The 22,528-nt window shown below is 38.6% G+C and overlaps 1 pseudogene across 1 annotated transcript; it reads right to left on the bottom strand.

Annotated features, from left to right (window-relative positions):
* Positions 1–21,578: 21,578 nt before the first annotated feature.
* Positions 21,579–22,173, bottom strand: LOC104986207 (annotated as a pseudogene). The gene has a single exon (XR_825005.1). The product of XR_825005.1 is annotated as a programmed cell death protein 5 pseudogene (transcript).
* Positions 22,174–22,528: the final 355 nt, after the last annotated feature.

Raw genomic sequence — 22,528 nt, 5'->3', positions numbered from 1 at the left:
TAGTTGTGCCGCAATTATCTCTATCTTTTTCCAGAATGTTTTCATTATCCCCCCCACCCCGCCCCACAGAGAAGCTCATCCATTAGCAGTCACTCCTCGTCTCCTCCTCCCACAATCCCTGGCACCCAATTCTATCTCTATGAATTTCTTATTCTGGACATTTCATATAAATGGAATCAAGTAATATGCAGCGTCTTCTGCCTGGCTTCTTTCACTTAACCTTACGTTTTCAAAGTTCATCCATGTTACAGCATGTGTCTGCACTCATCCCTTTTATATGGATGAATGATATTCCATTGTATGGATATACCACATTTATTTACTCATTCAACATTTGAGTTGTCTCCATTTCTTACAATTGTAAAAAATGATATTGTTAATATTTGTAAGTTTTTATGTGGATATGTTTTCAGTTTTCTTAGGTATATACTTAAGGAATAGAATTGCTGGGTCCCATGACAACTTTATCTTCAATTCTTTGAGAAACTGCCAGGTTTTTTCTGCAGTGGATAAACCATTTCAAATTCCTACCAACAATGTATTAGGGCTCCGATCTCTTCATATCTTTGTCAACACTTTTTACTGTCCCTTAGATTACCCATTCTTGTGGATGTGAGGTGTATTTCGGTGTGGTTTTAATAATGTTGAGGGTTTTTTTTATGTGTTTACTGGTTATTTATATATCTTTGTTGGAAAACGGTCTATTCAGATCTTTTGTCCTTGTTTAAATTGGGTTGTTTGTCTTTTTATCATTGAATTGTAAATGTTCTTTACAACTCTGAATGCTCAGTCCTTATCAGATTTGATTTTCAAATATTTTCTCCCATCCTGTGCACTGTCTTTTCACATTACCAGTGGTGTCCTTTGTACAAAAGTTTTAAATTTTGATGAAGTCCAGTTTACCCACTTTTTTCCCTTGGTAGCTTATGCCTTTGGTGTCATAACTAAGAAACAATTGCCCAATCCAAGGGATCAAAGATATACACATATCTTTTCTAAGATTTATACAATCTTAGTTTTTACATTTAGGTTTTTGATCCATTTTGAGTTAGTTTTTGTACAGAGTGAACGTGACTGTGAAGTCACTCAGTCGTGTCCGACTCTTTGTGACCCATGGTCTGTAGCCTACCAGGCTCCTCCGCCCATAGGATTTTCAAGGCAAAAATACTGGAGTGGGTTGCTATTTCCTTCTCCAGGAGATCTTCCCTACCCAGGGACTGAACCCAGGTCTCCTGCATTGTAGGCAGACGCTTTACCGGCTGAGCCACCAGGGAACTCACTGTATATAGTATAAAGTCCAAATTCATTGTTTTATATTTGGAGACACAATTGTTCCAGTACTATTTGTTGAAAAAACTATTGTCTCCCCAGGTTGTCTCAGTACCCTTGCTGAATACCAATTAACCATGGATATATGGATTTATTTCTTTACTTTTTTCTACTTTTTATAAATAAAGTTTATTGGTAAACAATTGTCCTAGTTTGTTTACATATTGTCTATTGCTGCTTTCATGGTGCAAAGACAAGCTTGAGTAGTTGCAACTAACTCTAGACATAAAATCTATAACGTTTACTATTTGGTATTTTAAAGAAAATATTTGCTGACCCTGATTTCCATAATTATTTGTGGCTCACACTTTTCACTTAACTCTTCTTGATGTTTTTGCCTCTCGTTTTAAAAACATTTTTGTTTTTAAAATTTTTACAATTTTGTCTTGGTTTCTGCCTTACAGTAATGTGAATCAGGGATATATGGGTTTATTTCTGAATTCTCAATTCTATTCCATTCAGTAACATGTCTGTTCTTGTATCAGTAGCACACAGCCTTTACTACTATAGTTTTGTAATGAATTATGGTATTAAGAAGTGTGAGTCCTTCAGCTCTGTTCTTATTTTCTGAGATTACTTGGCTATTTTTGATGCCTTGAATTTCATTTTACTTTTAGGATCAGCTTGTCAAGTTCTTTAAAAAAAAAGGAAAAACAGGATATTGATAGTCAAAATTTGGGGAATATTGCCATCCTGACAATCTTAAATCTTCCAATTCAGAAAAACAAGAAATAAATATCTTCCTGTTTATTAGGAATTTTCCTTCAGTGATGTTCAAGTTTTTCACCTCTTTTCTTAAATTTATTCCTATGTATTTTTTAATACAAATTTATTTATTTTAATTGAAGGTTAATTACTTAACAGTATTGTATTGGTTTTGCCATACATCAACATGAATCCGCCACGTATACACGTGTTCCCCATCCTGAACCCCCCTCCCTCCTCCCTCCCTGTACCATCCCTCTGGGTCATCCCAGTGCACCAGCCCCAAGCAACCAGTATCATGCATTGAACTTGGACTGGTGATTCGTTTCATATATGATATTATACACTATATATACTCCCAAATCGACCCACCCTCTCCCTCTCCCACAGAGTCCAAAAGACTGTTCTATACATCTGTGTCTCTTTTGCTGTCTCGCATACAGGGTTATCATTACCATCTTTCTAAATTCCATATATATGTGTTAGTATACTGAATTGGTGGTTTTCTTTCTGGCTTACTTTACTCTGTATAATAGGCTCCAGTTTCATCCACCTCATTAGAACTGATTCAAATGTATTCTTTTTAATGGCTGAGTAATACTCCATTGTGTATATGTACCACAGCTTTCTTATCCATTCATCTGCTGATGGACATCTAGGTTGCTTCCATGTCCTGGCTATTATAAACAGTGCTGCGATGAACATTGGGGTACATGTATCTTTTTCAATTCTGGTTTCCTCGGTGTGTATGCCCAGCAGTGGGATTGCTGGGTCATAAGGCAGTTCTATTTCCAGTTTTCTAAGGACTCTCCACACTGTTCTCCATAGTGGCTCTTATTTTGATACTTTTGTATGGGATTTTCTTCTTATTTAATTTTTGGATTGTTCATTTCTAGTGTATAGAAACACAAACAGCTTACATATATTGATTTTTATACCCACAATCTTGCTGAACCTGTTTATTTGCTATAAGAGCTTTTAGTGGATTCATTAGGATTTTCTACGTTCATGATCATGTTATCTGCAAATAAAAAGTTTTAATTTCTCCTTTCCAATCTGGAACTCCTTTATTTCATTTTATTGTCAAAATGTGCTGGTTAGAACCTCCAGTAAAATGTTGAATAAAAATGGTAATAATTGATGTAAGTGTCAATAATTGTCTTGTTCCTGATGTCAGAAGGAAAACTTTTAATCTTTTACCATTAAGTAAGATGCTACCTCTGAGTTTTTCATTGAGATCCTTTATCAGGTGAGAAAAGTCCTCTTCTATTTCTTATATTTTGAAGAATTTTCTCATAAGAATGTGTTCAGTTCAGTTGAGTTCAGTCACTCAGTCGTGTCCAACTCTTTGAGACCCCATGAATCGCAGCACACCAGGCCTCCCTGTCCATCACCAACTCCTGGAGTTCACTCAAACTCATGTCCATCGAGTTGGTGATGCCATCCAGCCATCTCATCCTCTGTCGTCCCCTTCTCCTCCTGCCCCCAATCCCTCCCAGCATCAGAGTCTTTTCCAATGAGTCAACTCTTCGCATGAGGTGGCCAAAGTACTGGAGCTTCAGCTTTAGCATCAGTCCTTCCAATGAACACCCAGGACTGATCTCCTTTAGGATGGACTGGTTGGACCTCCTTGCAGTCCAGGGACTCTCAAGAGTCTTCTCCAACACCACAGTTCAAAAGCATCAATTCTTCAGCGTTCAGCTTTCTTCACAGTCCAACTCTCACATCCATACATGACCACTGGAAAAACCATAGCCTTGACTAGACGGACCTTTGTTGGCAAAGTAATGTCTCTGCTTTTCAATATGCTATCTAGGTTGGTCATAACTTTCCTTCCAAGGAGTAAGCGTTTTTTAATTTCATGTCTGCAATCACCATCTGCAGTAATTTTGGAGCCTAAAGAAACAAAGTGATGGAATTCTAGTTGAGCTATTTCAAATCCAGCAAAGAATGCTCAAACTCAAGAAGGTGTTAACATTTGTCAAATGCTTTCTTTGGGTCTATTAAGACTATTATAGAGGTTTGTCTTTTTTTTCTGTTTATATGGTCTATTATAGTGGTTGATTTTCAGATGTTGAAACAACCTGTATTGCCAAGATAAATTCACTCGGTCATTGTGTATAATCATTTTTATATATTGCTGGTCTTGATTTGATAGTACTTTATTGAGGACTTCTGCATTTATATTCATAAGAGATACTCATCTCTAATTTTCTTTTGTTGTGATGTCTTTGCACAGTTTTAGTATTAGGAGAATACTACAATGAATAATAGTTATTCTAAGTAATGAATGTATAATAAAGAATAAATGATACTTATAGAATAAAATGTGTTCCCCACCATTTTTTTTGAAGAATAGAAATAAGTGTTTTAGAAAAGATGAATTTGATGTACTTTTTTTTATTCCTTGCGCTAAGTGCAACTAGAAGCCCTGGATGGTATACTTAAAGCAAACATAAGAAGATTCTGAGACAGACTTGCTAGGACCTCAGTGTCCAAGGAATAACACAGTGGTGAGTTTCCTGGGGTTATTTTGTTTATTTTTTATTTGTTTGCTTCAAATGTCTCATATTTGGGGCTCATAGATATGCAGAAATATTTTCAAAATCTAACATTTATGTCAGTAATGTCTAAAGAAAGAGAGAAGTGGGGCAGGACTGCAAAAGTACTCAAATAAATAAAGACAGTATACTTCCCAAACATAACATAAATAGATAAATAAATACCCATCAAAATCCCAGCAAGATGTTCTGTAGTTATAGAATTCCTTGGTACATTTAACACAAGACTATGTATTAACAAACTAAATCCAGTAGTGTGCAAAGAGGATGGTACGTCCTGAATATGTTGGATTTAACTTATCTGGTATGTTCACTCAATGAAATATTATGTTGCTGTGAAAATGAACTACAGCTACCTGAAATAATGCACTTGTATGTATTTTTAAAGCAAGGACTGAATAAACCCCAAATTCAAGAAGGAACAGATAAAAGCTCATTGGTATAATACAGTATAAGTAGGTATAAGTAGGACATTAATAAGGGTCTGGTTCTTTAAATGGTGATGAGTTTATAGGTGTTCACATTATTTAAAATATTTTATAATAAATCATATAAAAGTGGTTTATGGGTAAATTAAAGATAACAGTATGACATAAAACAGGCTGATGATTCACCAGTATTGCACCCGTGAGGTCCATTTAGGAAAAATAAACTCTGACACATACTTTCTCTTGGCTAAGCCAGCTTATGTCTGTGCAGTACAGCCAGCTGTACTGAAAAATTCATTTTTAAAAGATGAGAGTTTTAATCAATTTATGACTTTTTAGAAAAGTCATAGTTTTATAGCCTCCACCCCCACTGAACACTCTGAGAAAGTGGCAGTTTCTGAGGTCTTGGTAAAAGATCCAGTGGACGCTGATCTTTTCCCGGGTGTACTAACAGTCTTAGTGTGAGGCATTCCTCTTCTCGGCTTTGCCTTTCCAGATTTACTCCATCTGTGCACATGGCCAAGCTTTTATTTTTATTTTTTCATAAATGGTACAGTGCCTGCTAAATACCTCATACATCTTGTTGAGAATGTCTTCACCAGTTATTTTGCCAAAAGTCCTTTTTAAATGAACACCATAAGGACAACATAACTGTAAATATGGTAACCTGTGGCAAATAGTGTTCAGTCACTGAGCTGTGTCCAACTCTGTGTAGACCCATAGACTGTAGCCCGTCAGGCTTCTCAGTCCATGGGGTTCTCCAGGCAAGAGTACTGGAGTAGGTTGCCATTGCCTTCTCCAGGGGATCTTCCCGACCCAGGGATTGAACCAGGTCTCCCGAAGACGCTTTACCCTCTGAGCCACCAGGGGAGCCCCAGGAAGCCTATAGAACAAGCATATTATTCATGCCCAAGTCTTCAGGTATCTGTAATGGAAGGACCAAGGTCAAGCGCAATCACCAAATACCTGTTTCAATATGTCTGTTGAACACATTAAAGTGTATCATATGAAAGTGCCACTTAATAATTGCCTCCATTAACCTAGGTAGCCATTTCAGACCCAAAACAGATTCAAGGTTTCATCCAATGGTCTCCTTTTAGGTGAGTGGAACTTAGAGATAAGCGCTGCAACTGACTTTACTGGAAGCTTCAAAACACTTTTAAAAATGTTTATTTAATGCTACTTCTCATTGGATTGTCTAACCTACATCTACCATTTTCACTTGCAGGTATTTTATTCTAAATTAACATTATTAAAATTTTGTACTATGGGTTTGATGCCGTCAGTGCAATAGAGTCTTACATGGCATCCCCACAAAAGTGAAAAGCTTCTACCATGACTATCGATTCTCTGGAGTGGTTCAGGAGTGCTCTCATTTGCACTGTCAGATAAGCCATGGGGAGCTCCCCTGATGATACCTTACCGAGTATGATCTTGCACGTTCCTCCTTTAGTCAAACTAACGCGTCTAACTTCCTGCTTTTAGCCATAATTGTATACCCCCATCTGAAAACATAATTTTCAGTTATTTCTCTTTTAGAAGACAAATAATGCCACCAATTTGTGAAAAAATAAAATTCAGGGGGAGGAGAAGGAGATCTTACAATATTGGCAAAATCTGTGAATTTTGTCAACTAAATGGCTTATTGCAATCAAGGCAAAACATACTGATTTATGGTAGCTGATGGCTTTTGGTCTAATTGTATGCTTAAAAATAATTTCTTGGTATGGTGAAAAGTGCATTAAGACAAACAAATAAGCAAAAAGCAAGCCTTACCTTGCCAGCCTCCATTATCTCTGGCAATGCTGGCACTGTAGCACCTGCTCTCTGGCAATATGCAGCATGCTGCATGAGCATCATTTGTTCTCATAGCTCTTTCGTTACCAGGAGGGCTAAGAGCACCAGGGTTCCTGAAATTTCAAAACAACCGCATTTTCCACTCACTTGCTCCCCTTGAACTGTCCAGCACATGTAAGTTGCAGTCTGATGGATTTACCTGCATTTTGTATTTATTTTACAAAATATTTCAATGTCATAAGAATTCAAATCTTAATTTCCCCAAATGGTCAGATGAAATGGCTTCTCCAGGACTGTAGACCATTTCCATCCTTTGTTTTTAGCCACCTTTGACGAAACCAGTATGAGATATGCCAGATTAAAGAACCTGTGCTTATATTCACAAAAGGCTCTTGGGAAATGTAAATAAAATAGAAATTTCCAAAGAAAAATATTTTTTAAAGCTCTGAAAATCCTAACGTTTATATCTTAAGTAACCTCACCTTATATTTATCTATATATATATGTATGTTATTGAATAAATTTTAAATTTAATTTTGATAAAATCTTATTTTGAACATACAAGAGATATCACCCTTTAAAATAATGAATAGGGCTTCCCTGTTGGCTCAGATGGTAAAGAATCTGCCTTCAATGTAGGGACCAGGGTTCAGTTCCTGGGTTGGAACAATGCCCTGGAGAAAGAAATGGCAACCCACTCCAGGATTCTTGCCTGGCGAATTCCATGGACAGAGGAACCTGGAGGGCTTAGTCAAAACAATGAATACTTTGGAAACCAAACCAATCACAGCATACTATCATGGGATTGATTATCTATGACTGTTAACAATATTACAAAATTTAGTGATTTCAAACAATACCATTTATTATTTTACAGTTTCTGTGAGCCATGAATCTGGGCACAGATTAGCTAGGTCTCCTGCTACAGAGACCCACAAAGGCTGCAACCAAGGTGTCACTGAGATCACAATTTAATCAAAGAGTTGGACAGTTATGTATTCCTGAAATAATACAATTGAAATTTAACTGCTGCTCTCCCCTAATCAGCTGCTCTTTCTGCATCTTCCCCATTACAGTTGATTATAATTACTCAGACCAAACATGTTGGAGCTATCTTTGACTCCTCCTTTCTTTTATACCCTTCATTCGATCTGTAACCAAATCCCGATGACTCCACCTTCAAAATGTACCCAGCATCGGACCACCATTCACCACCTCCGCTACTGCTACTCTGATCCAAGCCACCTGCATCTCTCAGGGGGATGATTGTAACAATCTTCTAACTGATCTCCTAGAATATGTCCTCGCCCCTTGCAGTTTATTCTTTATATAGAGGCCCCCACCATGATCCTGTTAAAATGTTAGTCATTTCTGCTCAAAATCTTCTAATACTTTTCTATCTGACTCAGATTAAAAGCCAGTGTTCTCAACATAACTGACAATGTCCTACATTTTCTATTTCTCACTTGTGGGTTACAACTCTGACTTATGTTCTACAACTGCCCCCTTGCCCACTCTCCTTTCTAGAGAACACTGGCCTCCTGGACATTTATTAACCCCACCACAGACCTACGCCCACATCAGGATTCCTGAGTCCTCTTCCCCTCAGACAGTCCATGGGTCTCCCCTCTCCTTTTCTGGATATTTTGCAGAGGCTATTAGATTGGAGAAGGACATGGCAACCCACTCCAGTGTTCTTGCCTGGAGAATCCCAGGGAAGGGGAGCCTGGTGGGCTGCCGTCTATGGGGTCACACAGAGTCGGACACGACTGAAGCGACTTAGCAGCAGCAGCAGCAGCATTAGCCAAATTAGATACCGAATAAAGGGAAGAACAAAGATTTGACAGTGGAGTCTGTTTAGATGGAACATAATTGTTAGATACCTTGTTAGATGAAATTTCAATGAAACGGTGATTGGGAGCAACAGCTCTATTGGGATGAAATGAGACAGGGCTATGAAAAAGATAAGACAGCTGACAGTCAAATCTCACAAAAAGTTTTACTGTAAAAGGAGCAGAAAAAAATGGGTGGTAGGTGGAGAAACATATGGATTCAAAGTCTTTTTTTTTTTTTTAAAAAAGGAAGATATGAAGGTGTGTTTATCTAATAATAGAAATGATCAAGAAGAAAGGAAAAACATAATATTGCAGAAGGGGAACTGTGGGGTAAATTGGAGAATAAAATTCTTGAGAATGGAAGGTAAGTAGGATCCAAAGTACAAATGAAGAGGCTGGCTTTCGGTAGAAATAGGATGCATTTTCCAGTGCAACGGGTTTAAAAGCAAAGCAAAGGGCACAGATGCTGGTGAGCTGCTGGACTATTTGGTGGCAAGATGCAGGATTAACATTTGAGTACTTCTATTTTGAGAACTGAGGGAGAGGCTTAGAGACTCAGATAAAAAAAATTACGAAAAGTTGGACAGGGAAGGTATGCTAGGATTTTCTTGACAGCATTGAATATCTTTATGAAATGTATGACAATAAATTAAAACTTTTTAATTTTCTTCTGAAATCTTTAGCTGTTCAAGTTTCCCTGGTGGCTCAGTGGTAAAGAATCCACCTGTCAATGCAGGAGATGTGGATTCAATCCTTGGGCTGGGAAGATCTCCTGGAAGAGGAAATGGCAACTCACTCCAGTGTTCTTGACAGGGAAATCCCATGGAAATCCCATGGATTTCCAGGCTCCCAGAGGAAACTGGCAGGCTACAGTGCATGATATACAAAGAGTTGGACATGACTTAATGACTAAACAACAACAACAACAACAGGTACACCCACAGGGTGGGTGGATAGTTGTACAAAATCAGAATTGGCAATTTTCCAAATTCTCATTATTTGAGAAAGGGAGGGAGAAAGAGACAAAGGAATAGAGAACAGATGTCAGGAATTGATGTGGCTAAGCTGTGGTGTCTCACAGGGCAAGATGTGGAGTAAAGATGTGAGGAGAGAGAGATGGGGAAAAAGCAGTGATGTCAACGGACTGGGGGTCCCCATGTTTGAGAGATGTCTGGGGCAGGGATTCTAGAGAATGTGGGCAGAGTGGTTAAGTGATAGCAGTCAGAGGGCAGGATGCTTTATATCAAAATGGCTCACCTGGAGAGTCTACTAAAAATATAAATTATTGAGTCAAACTTAGAGAATCTGATTCCATAGATCTGGGATATGACCTGACAATCTATAGTTTTCATAAGAGACCAAATTGATTCTGAGAGAGTGTGTCCTAGAAAGGACATCTGGGAACCATTGAGAGGAAACAAATATCCAAGTGCTCATAAAAGGATATGGTCACTTGGGGGTCAGGTGATCAAGAAAGCATTCCAAGAAGAGGGGAACAAGAGAGTATGATATACTGACCAGCTTACTTATTCTAGGAAATAAGATCCTTGGTTATTTGAGCACACAAATTTCTTCAGGGATGGAGAGAAAAAAATTCAGTACAATACCTATAAAGGCTAAGAAAGTTGGCCAAATTCCCACAAATGGGAAAATATGAAATCATTTGCCGATGGTGGAAAGGACAATCACCACTGAAAAACAACTTAACAGATACTGAACGAGAGTCAAAATATCTAAGGAGAGCACAGAAAATTTGTCCCGTTTGAGATTAAAGACAAATGCTTTCCTCTCTATGAAGCAATTTCCTTCCTCGGTATTCAGAAGTCATGAAACACTTACCATACCTATGGTTCTTCTGTTACTGGGCCTATTGTTAATGGTGAACACCATTGAGAAAACAGAAGATAAGCAGCTTTTCACTCTCTGCCAGTTGAAGTTGGCAAATATTTTTTCTGACTCCAAGTATATACTTCAAACTGCCAGGTTATCAGAAGGACCAGGTCAATTTGAGGAAATGGTGTGGTACAGAATGCTGACTTAATAGTGTCTAAAAGAGGAAAGCTGCATGCCAGCAGCATTTGAAAAAAGTAAACAGGTGTTGTCACTGCAGGAAAGTATTAACCCTGGAGTTATCAGTATTGGTCACTTCAGGCTATTATGAGTGAGTGTACACAATTTTAGAGGGATTAAATAATATGAGAAACACACCAAAAAATGAATAAGTCATTTACAGATGGGTCTACTCCCAAATTTTCCATAACTGTCTAGTACACTAATTTTTCCAGTGACAATAGGGACAGGTTATAACAAGGGAGGTAGTAGAATCTGCTGAAGAGCTCAGACTTTGTGAGTTTAATTCAGGCTGTGACTTATTGGCTCTATAGTATTGGTTAAAAGATCTATTCACTGCATCTCTCAGGTTACTCATCTAAAGAAGGCTGATGGTCATCGTACTTAGTTCATAGGATTGTTTTAAAAAAGAAATGAGTTAATACATAACAGATCTTAGCACAGTTACTGGCTCAGAGTAAATGTTCAATATATGCTAAGTATTTGTTGTTGTCGTTCAGTTGCTTAGTTGTGTCCCTGTAATGCGATGTCTAATGAGATTATTATCCAGTTTAGTAACAATCTCACAGAGCAATTCCAAACACATCCCAGCAAATTGTGACATCAACACGTCCATTTACAGGAGAAGTGTAGACAAATGCTTTATCTACAATTCTTTAAGGAAAATGTTTGTTTGTGCTAGAAGACATCAAGGCCAAGACAGAAAGGTAAATAACATTCAGTACAGGCAAGAGAAAGATTTTTTAAGAAATGAGAACACAATGTACTGCAGAGTTTTTGATCCATCAAATGTCCATATTATTAACTGTATTTCAATGACATAGAGTTCCCACAAGTCAGGTGCCCATCTTACCATCTAATTCATGTTTTAATAGCAATCATGTTCCAACTCTCCCTAAGTTATTGTCTCAAAAATTGTAGAGAACACAATAAAGAGGGAGATGGGGGGTATAAACAGACTGGACTTCCCAGGTAGCTCAATGGTAAAGAATCTACCTGCGACGCAGAAGACTCAGGAGATACCACAGATTCTACCCCTGGGTTGGGAAGATCCCCTGGAGGAGGGCATGGCAACCCACTCCAGTATTCTTGCCTTGGAGAATCCCATGAACAGAGGAGGCTATCAGGCTACAGTCCATATGGCCAAACGTAGTCAGATATGACTGAAGTGACTGAGCACGCAGGTGGATATAAATAAAAGAAAGCAAGAGAATATAGTAGCCAAAACCATATATATAGTGGATTCTGGGTCATATTGAAATTGGACAACTCAGCTTTTTTAGGTCTCTATTTCCTACACCTATATAATGGGGATAATAATAGTACTTACCTCTATAAAATTTTTATAATGAATGGATGAGATGATAAATACTATGCATTTGTTACACTGGTGGTTATTATTGTTAACTGGAGAAGGAAATGGCAACCCACTCCAATATTCTTGCCTGGAACATCTCATGGACAGAGGAGCCTGGTGGCCTACAGTCTGCAGGGTCTCAAAGAATTGGACACGACTGAGCAACTAAACAACAATTATTGTTAATATTGATAAAAGAACATTCCTTGCCCCAGAGTTAGGGCAAGTATAACTGGAGGATTGACGGCGAGGAGAACTAGCACACAGATGACTACAGCATTAATTCATCCAACAAACATTACGTTAGGAGCTGATGAAATGATGGTATTAATAAATAAATTCTTGAGGTAGTTTGTCTATCAAGAAAGATAAATTAATAAGACAATGTGGTAGGTGCTAAGATAGGGATGGAATGGGGAATAGTTAAGAGAAGCTCCTAACTAGATGTTGTTATTTAGTCACTAAACCATGTCCAACTCTTGCAGTCCTCTGCACTGTAGCCTGCCAGAATCCTCTGTCCATGGGATTTCCCAGGCAAGAATACTGGAGTGAGATGCTATTTTCTTCTCCAGGGGATCTTCCTGACCTAGGGATCAAACCCAAATCTCTTGCACTGCAGATATATTCTTTAGTGCTGAGCTACCAGGGAAGCCCAAACAGATATTAGGTAAGTCTAAATCAAAGTCAAATTTAAGCTGGAAAGCATGAGGGAGATAAAGAGAAGTCACCCACTGGGGTCTGAAACACTAACATTAAATCTTTAAAACAAGAAAAGAAAAATCTTTTATGTAATGGTCAGAAATTAATGGACATTCAACAATCAATCATTTCTACTGAAACATTTTAATACATTGGCTATAGAATGATATTATTATTTCTTAATAAATAAAATATATTTCTAAACAAGAGATGATATCATAATTAGCAACATAAGATGAAAAGATAATATCTATTAAATGAGAAGGAAAGCAAAGATGTCCACCATCACCTTCCTCTAGACGTTCTCTCCAAGCTCACAAGTCATGAAACAGAAAAGAGAAAATGGTAAATTGTTATTATTTGAAGAGATGACATATTATTTATCTGGAATAACCAGAAGTATAGCTGAATTTGATGAGCTCTATAAAGTAGATGGATAAAACACAGCCTGTTATCCTGCCCAGAGAAACCCACTTCCTCACTATCGAAAATGAGCAGTTCACATGTTTTCCTTTCTCTTTAAATCTCCCAGGCCCTTCCCCCATTTCCAACTGATGACTCACCTCAGACATCTTCGAGAGCACAGAGACAATCACACCTGAAGAGCCTCACATTCTTAATAACTTGGCAAGCCACCTCATCTGCATCCACATATTCTGACTTTTCTCCCATCCCAGAGAAGTAAACATCTTGTCCTTTCCAGGTCAACTCCCTGATGTGTGCTCAGCACACACACCTTTGTCTGCCCCAGGAGGCTGCTCAGACAAACCTCTGCCTCTCTCCTGCACCATCAGTATCTTCTTGTTACCAGATCGCTCCTCAGTTCAGTTCAGTTCAGTTCAGCTGCTCAGTCGTGTCCGACTCTTTGCGACCCCATGAATCGCAGCACGCCAGGCCTCCCTATCCATCACCAACTCCCAGAGTTCCTCAGACTCACGTCCATCGAGTCAGTGATGCCATCCAGCCATCTTATCCTCTGCCGTCCCCTTCTCCTCCTGCCCCCAGTCTCTCCCAGCATCAGAGTCTTTTCCAATGAGTCAACTCTTCCCATGAGATCTCTCCTACTGGCATGTAAATATGCCTTCTCATCACCTATCTTTAAAGAAAAAGCCCTCTGTGGATTATGTTTCCCCTTCAAGCTACCACTCTTATTTCTCTGCTCCCTTTGAGAAAAATGTTCCTTGAAATTGTTGATGACGCTTGTGTTCTTCACCTTCTAATTTCTCCTCAGCCCACCCCAACTCTCTGAATGAATTCTCCTACGTCACCCCAGAACCCCACCCAAACAAAGCCCCTGGTCCGCCATTCCTCTGAGGCCAGTCACTGGCTCTCTCCTGGGCGCTAGACCTGGTTGACGACTATCTCCTCGGTAAACATTGAACACCTTGAACCTCCTGTGACATCTTCTCCCTGTTTTCTTTCCAACTCACTGGCCCTGACCCTACCGGCTCCTTTGCTGAGTATTCTCTTTCTGACTTCTCTACCCACCTTCCCTCTGTCATTTAATTTTAAATGCTGTCAACATGGCATTGAGTCCCAAAGAGTCAGGACTAGGGTGAGGCAAGTGAGGCACTGGCCTGAAGCTTAAAATATAAGGGATAATGATAAATAATATTTATTAGTAATATTTTATATTAAATATTTTGATGAATAATATAAAACAAAATTAATGTCCCTTCAAATGCATCTTGAATAAAATTTCAACACTCTAAATGAAGACTGATCAGCATTACTGATTTTTCCTTCTGTCTCAGGCCCCAACATGGCTCAGCACTACACGACATCTCAAGTTAGATGCCAGTCGCAAGTGGTAGGTCCCCAGGTTATCCGTAACTTCTGTGCTCAGTTCAGTTCGGTTGCTCAGTCATGTTCAACTCTTTGCGACCCCATGGACTGCAGCACGCCAGGCTTCCCCATCCATCACCAACTCCTGGAGCTTCTGTCCTACGTGGCTATAAACTGGGGGTCTCCATGATGCCCTTTTCTGGTTCTTGAATTTGTTAAAGGAGCTCATAGAACTCAGGGAAACATTTCCTTACATTTACCAGTTTACTGTGAAAGGATGTGCTAAAGGATACAGATGAACATCCAGATGGAAGAGATGTGTAGGACCTGAATGTGAGAAGATGTGCGGGGCTTCCAAGCCCTCTCTGGGCATGTCGCTCCCAGCATTTACATTTCTTCGCCAACCTGGAAGTTCTGCAAACTTTTGGAATTTTGTGGAGGCTTCATGGCCAAGGCCTGACGCATCGCTGACTCTATTTTCAGCCCTTTTCCCCTCTCAAAAGAAAGCGAGTAGGAAGCCTGAAAATTCCAAGCTTCTAATCATGGCCTGGTCTTTCTGGTGACCAACTCTCATCCACGAGCCATGCAGCAGCCCACCCAGAGTTGCCTCATTAGAACAAAGGACACCCTATCACCCAAGAAATTCCAAGGATTTCTAAAGGGTGTCAGGAATCAGTGTCAAAGACAAGATATTAGAACAAAATGCTATTATTAGAACAAGATGCTAACAGTACTTTTGTCACTTAGGAAATTACAAGAGTCACAGTAGTTGTGTGCCAGGAACTGGTGGCAGAAGCCAATACATATTTTCTATTATTTCATAATTTGCATCTCACATGTTTTTATATGTGGTTTAGTTGTAAGTAATTTTTAAATATAAAAGAGTCAGCTGATAATTTGTAACAGCCTTTGAGAGCATTCCTGATCAATTATTTAGTTAATTCAGACACAATGGCTATTTTCTCCTGCCATCTTTCCCAAATTAATCATGTAATATTAGAAGTTGAAGGCAAAAGAAATCAAGTTCCTCCTGCCCTCCCCAAAAGAAATTGTTACATAATTACTGACAAGTATAAGACCAAAGGAGAAGTAATCTCTGGCTTCTTTATCCAATGTGGCATTGAAATACTCCATTTTCTCTGAGTCCTGGGATAATATCTCTATAAATCAACATGGATAAATTTCAAAGCACAATGTTAAGAGAGAAAAAAAAAAGTTGCCGAAGAGCTTGACAGCGTCATTTACATGAAGTTCAAAACCAGACAAAAGTAAACCATGCCGTTTGGTATAATTATATGGTATTAAAATAAGAAAAAATTAAAAGTAAACAATAAAGATAGAATCCAGTAGAGAGACCTGGGAAGGCAGAGAAAAGGATGCATTTATGTAGAACAAGGAAAAGGCCCTTCACAGTACTGATAATGTCGTAGCTCAAGTTGGGTATTGAAAATAGAATTTTTGTTCAATTATAATACTTAATAGTTTGGATATTTATTATATTCCATGATGCTTACTTTCTAGGTATAATTTACATATAGTAATTGCAGATCTCAAATCTCAAGTTTACAGACTGGCAAATTTTCACATGTGTATATATTCATATCATTTTCTTTTTGCATCAAATATTTCATGATACAATGAAAAGAAAATTGATTCTGAAGTTAATCTATAATTTGGACTTTTTTTACTATGTTCATTAATGGTAGATCCATTGCCACTTAATTCTTTGCTCTAAGGATGTGACTGCTGTAAAAAGAAATCCAAAATTTATGTTAAAATTCCAGTATCATTTGAGAATTATGAGCTCAAAAGTGACTTTCTCTGAAAGGAAAACTTTTGCATCTTAAAATAAAACTCATCTACAGTACACATCCTTTTATAAATGATCTTGCTCCGAGAGTGATGCAGAGGGAGTTATAACAAGGCCACACTACAGACCACATAAGGAAAAGCACTGAAGTGGCCGAACCCAGTGGACTCTGCAAGGACTATTGAGTTTCAGTTTCCTCCCATATGCTTCGCATATCCTCTGTGGATGGGCAGGCAGGCTTTCTAAATCTCACACACATTCTTAATCCAGCACATAACCATTTAAAAAGATTACCTACCATTTAAAATACACCAACTTTAGCAAAAATCTAATTTAAAATATTTTAATCTGTGTATTTCTTGAGGGAAAATTGAGTAAACTTTACCCCAAATCTCCCATTCACATTAAACCTGGATTCCATAATTATTACCATGTTCCCCTTGGCCAGAAAAACAGGCCATAACCCAAGCAATCTTAGAGCCCACAAGACTTGGAGAAAAACGCAGACCATCCACATAGTTTCTTGGCAGCTATGGAAACCATGCAATGTACAGAATTAGTGGGAGCTAAGAGTAAGTTATTCATTTTTCCAGTGAAATGGTTGTCTCATATGTCAATTGATTCTGCATATACATAAGCCTATCCAATCTTGGACATTTTTGTGTTGGAGAAAAATAGGTTTGTGTCCAAATGTTAAAGAACAAAATATGTCTACCTAATTTTACCATGTTGAAATGAGGGCAAACTTCCTGGGAGCTTTAAGACCACACACTATTCATATCTTTAATTCAGATAATTTTTATAAATACTGTCTTCCTATGAAATTAAGCTATTTAATAAGTTTGCATAGTAATGTGCAAATGCATTGAGTTCAAGCCCATGTTTCCTTGCCATTCCACATCACATAAAAGACTGCTTTTTACATAATGTGTGCTTAACAAATATCTGTTAATCCATCGGAAAATGGAAGTTGTAAAAGATGTCTGCTGAGGGATAAAACGCAAATCCCATTTTTGTCTTAAGAAAGCAAGGGCAGGACAAAAGTGTCAGGAGGAAGAAAAGGAAGCTGATCTGTTTTGTCAGTAACAGGCATCATATGAGGCTTTTTATTTTCTTTGCAATTAATTCACACAAATGCAATATAAAGTTAGTATGACCCCATTTATGAGCATTGTTATGACTCTCGTTCTTGCTCTACCTGATGAGTAAATAGATATTCGGGGAAGTTAAGTTAATTATTTGAGGTCACATTACCACTAAATTCAAACCATGATTTTCAGCCTCCAAATCTCATGCTTTTGTTTTATTTTTCCCACTAGAATATTGCCTATTTTTTTCCATGTATTTCAAATAGTGTGCATCAGACAACTAATCAAACTCTATTTTTCTCTAGTTTTACCTAGATTGGTTAAGAGCAGGAGATGGTATGGAATTGTGTTGTTATTGTTGTTCAGTAGCTAAGTCATGTCTGACTTTGCAACCCCATGGACTGTAGCCTGCCCAGTTCCTCTGTCCATGGGATTTCCCAGGTAAGACTACTGGAGTGGGTTGCTATTTCCTTCTGCAGGAGATCTTCCTGACCCAGGGATCGAATCTGTGTCTCCTGCAATGCAGGCGGATTCTTTACTATTGAGCCACCAAGGAAGCCAGTATGGAATTTGATATTTGACAAATAAATAATCAAATTCTAAAAGCTTATAATTATCCTAAAAAACAGAAATGAGACTGAATTTCTTAAAAAGATGAAAGCAATTACATCTAACAGCAGTTCTCAAAGTGTGATTGATGGATGCCTAGTGATCCTTCAGGAGATCTGTGAGGTCAAAATTATTTTTATGGAAGTTCTATAACATATTCACCTTTTTCACTGTGCCAACATTTGCAGTGATGGTAGGCAAAACTGCTGGTACCTTAGGATAAATCAAGGTGGTGTCTCCACACCATCCCAGCAATCACTCTCCTTCCCTCCCAAGCACACACAGAAAAAGAAAGGTCGTGCTCCCTTAGGAATATCTATAAAAAAGCAGTAAAACCATGCTAATTTTGTTGACTCATGAAAACATGTTTCCGTAATATTTCTTGTGAAGAAATGGGAACTACACATACTGTACTTCCGATGGAATTTCACAGTTGTCCTGCAGGAAAGGACCAGTGTCATTGTTTCACTGTGAGCCAATCTACCCACTTTTCTCACTGAATACTATTTTTACCTGAAAGAACAACTGACAGAAAATAGGCAAACCATATTGTTCAGACTTGGATATTTAAGGACTATTTATTTAAAAGCAACAAAGTACACCAGGGCCTTCAAGGAAAACAACTGACAGTATTTGTTGCCAGTGATAGAATTCAAATTCTGAAATTAAACCTGTAATTGTTCATTCTTTAGTTTGCCACTGGAACAGATCTGTGTGTTAAAGAGCTAAAAGATAGTATTAAGGTGATAGCTTAATGTCAGGGACTTTCCAGGTGGCACTAGTCATAAAAGAACCTGCCTGCCAATGTAGGAGATTTAAGAGACTCGGATTCCATCCCTGCGTCAGGAAGATCCTCTGGAGGAGGGCATGGCAATCCACTTCAGTATTCTTGTCAGGAGAATCCCATGGACAGAGGAGCTGGCAGGTTATAATTCACAGGGTCGCAAAGAGTCAACATGACTGAAGCGACAGAGCACAGCTTAACCTCTGAGAAGGTAAAATCAGATATAGGAAGTTTTTTACTAGATATTGAAGACCGGGGAAAAGTCACTTGAAAGGATTTGATCCAAGTGTCTTAAAGATATTGATGGACAGTTCCAGGGCCTGTACCATGCCCTTGAGAAGTTTTTAATCCTCAAAGAAAGTTCAAGGTCAGTTATTTTCTCTCCAGTCTGGCAATAAAAGCATCAGCAAATGAAGAATGTTGGTATTTTGGTTGGCTTCCCACTTAGCTTCTATCCTTTTTTACCATCCTTTTTTTTTGGCTGAGGCAGTAATTTTGGGCAAGCCAACCATGGAAGTTTGCTGATAATGAAAATTACCAAATGGCAGCTCTAGTATATTTTCTGACAAAGGCGTTTCCTAGGACTTGGCTTCATGAGTAAGAGAGAATTGCAGAGACTGCTGTTCCTGGATATCTTCCAATTTTACAAAGCACCAGCAAGCATCATAGACTTCCAACTGTGTGGGGGATATGTACAAGGTGTTTATTTCTCAGATCATTTATTAGTTCAACTTCAGTGGGAATTTGGCAGGACAGAATTGACTGGGATTGAAGAATTTCAGTTTGTCAATAAAAGTAATTACAGTTAAATTAAATGTTATGCAACTTTTAGCCCAATTTTCTCCCATATGTGGAGAAGAATGTATACGTGTACACACTTGGGGAAAAAAGAGAAATAAGCAATTTAAAACATTTCTGCCTCACCTTCCAAATACAGATCTTTACAGTCTTTGCTCTGTCTTAGAACGAGAAAATTTTCATTTTTATTTCTAACATTTGTAGTTTTTCATATGTGGAAACTTCATTTTCGGAAACCTTCCACCAATTTGCCTAATTTCTAATCCTTATACAGCATAAATTCTGTGTCTCCTTCCAAGGGGTTTACCAAGTGGCTCAGTTGTGAAGAACCTGCCCACCAGTGCAGGAGACATGGGTTCAATCCCTGGGTCAGGAAGATCCCCTGGGGAAGGGAATGGCAACCCACTCCAGTATTCTTGCCTGGGAAATCCCATAGACTGTAGCCTGGGCTACAGTCCACGGGGTTGCAAAAGTTGGACACGATTAAACGGCTAAACAACAACAACAATTCCTTCTAAGAAAGCCTTTCTTGACTTTTCACTATAAGTCATGTTTGGCCTCTGCACTTTACCTTCGTGGTACTTGAGGATATTTGTCATGGAGCAATAAATTCTGTAAGTGTGTTGCTTAATGTCTGGCTCTCTGACAGAATGTAATCCCTGAACGGCAGAGACATCTCTCTCTTATTTACCACTGAGTCCAAATACTTTTCACATAATAGACACCATCAATATTTAGGGCAATCTTGAGTATGAGTCCAAACTTTCCATGAAATTAACTACTGTACATAGAGCATTCAGCCCACAAACTGAAGAACAGTGAACCCTCAAAAAATGTTAACTTACTGCCTTACATAATCCCTGGGAAATACATAGGGAAGGTATCATATAAATTCTCAATTTTCAAGTAAGGAAATGCAGTCAGAGGGCATGTTACTTGCCCAAGACACATCACTTGTAACAAGTGGAGGCCAGAAGGGAACAAAAACCTTCTCAGTCCCTATTCCACATTCTTTCTAATGAACCAGACTTTAGAGAGAGTGCGCCTGGGATGCTGAAGGAGACTGTGCTTCGACAACATCTACTAAACTGAGAGGATCCATCCCAAGTGCTTTCTGCTCTGGTCCGGAAGTAGGTATTGACGCAACTTTCTTTCTTCAGCATTGCATCAGGGGCTGCTTATTTCCCATTCAACATCTATTCTCCATCTTCTACAATTTTTATTCACATAGCAATGCACTCCTGTAGGAAAATATATTAATCACAGCTTTCCTTGTATCAAGGGGAAGATATTTCATTAAGTTCTGATCATGAAATAAGTGTGATGAATGTGTCCCAGGGAAGCTACTTAAAGAGCACCCTGTTGTATCATACCAAGATGCAGGCATGGTGACTGGTGCCCCAGCAGCCATTCTGAATGATGCAGTCACCTTGAGGTTGGAAATGATGTGCTGAGGATGATAAAACAGCATGGTGCCTATTGACTGGTCATCCCTGACTGTGGAGCCACCATGGCAGACTAAACGACCTACATCAGGATTTGTTTTGTGTGTGAGAGAAATGCACTTTTAATACATTTAAGCTTCTGTTAATATTTTTATGCAGCTAAATATAATGTTACTGATATAATTATTTACAGAGCTGTAGGGAGAAAGTAGTAGTTCGGCTCGTTGTTATTTTTGATCCTCCAAGTGAGAACCTGAGACAATGTATGGTTCATTATGAAACGTATTTTTTCAGCTTATTGAGTTATAACTGACAAAATAAAGTTGTAAGACATTTAAGGTACACACTGTGATAATATGATATACATGTGCATTGTGAGCGGACTCCTCTCGCCCTCCGTCTACTTAATTGTCATCACGTCTATCTCATATATTCTTCTTTTTTGGTGGTAACATCTACGTTCTAGTATTTTAGCAAATTTTTTTCTATTTTGCATAACAAGTTTATTTTTAAAAGGTATATAGACAATAAACAAAGTAAACACACCACCAGATCTTAACTTCTGCCAAGTATTATCTCCTAGATAATACTGGAACTTCGTTAAGTTCCAGTCTCTAGACAAATTCGATAATCGTCATCTTCATCAGAGTCCATTACTTTTCTTCTGTTGAATTTAACTGTTGTTTTCTTTTCTGTTTGTTGGCTTACTTTTTCGAGGATTTCTATTAAACCTTGTTCTGATACCTTCCCACTTAGTTGTCCATACCGTGCCATCTGTATAAGGTAATTCTCTACTTTAGTTTTCTCAGGCTTTACAAGTGCTAAGTTACTTAACCGGGCCCGGGCTGACTGATTCAGAACTTGGGCTAAGATACTGTTTCTCATTTCTGCTTCCCTGTGCTTTGCTTCCTGTTGTGCTGCATCGCCAGGGTCCCCGTGCTTCGCCTGCAGTTCGGCCAGCCTCTGCTTCCTCAGCGCCTCGAGCTCCTGCTCCGCCATGCTGCGGCCGGCCCGGGCGAGCAGCAGCGAACACGCCCCGACTCACTCCGAGGGAACGCCGGCCTAAAGAAGTCCCTCTCTTTAGCAAATTTTAGTTATCAACTCTACAATGTTATCAACTATAATCACCATGTTTTACATTAGACTCGCAGGTTTTATCTGATAGCTGAAAGTTTGTGCCCTTGATCAATGCAACCACTTTTCTATTCTCTTGTTTCTATGAGTTGATTTAAAAGAATTTTTTTCAGATTCCACATACAAGTGATACCTTGAAGCATTTGTCTTTCTCTGTCTAGCTTATTTCACTTTGCATAGTGTCCTCAAGCTGCAGATATTGTTGCACGCGCGCGCGCACACACACACACACACACATACACACACACATATTTGTGCACCTATATAGTGCTTCCTAGATGGCTCTAGTGGTAA

The sequence above is a fragment of the Bison bison genome, unplaced genomic scaffold (genome assembly GCF_000754665.1).
Source record: "Bison bison bison isolate TAMUID 2011002044 unplaced genomic scaffold, Bison_UMD1.0 scf7180017864064, whole genome shotgun sequence".
NCBI classification, from domain to species: Eukaryota; Metazoa; Chordata; class Mammalia; order Artiodactyla; family Bovidae; genus Bison; species Bison bison.
This window is presented reverse-complemented; position numbering and strand designations above follow the sequence as displayed.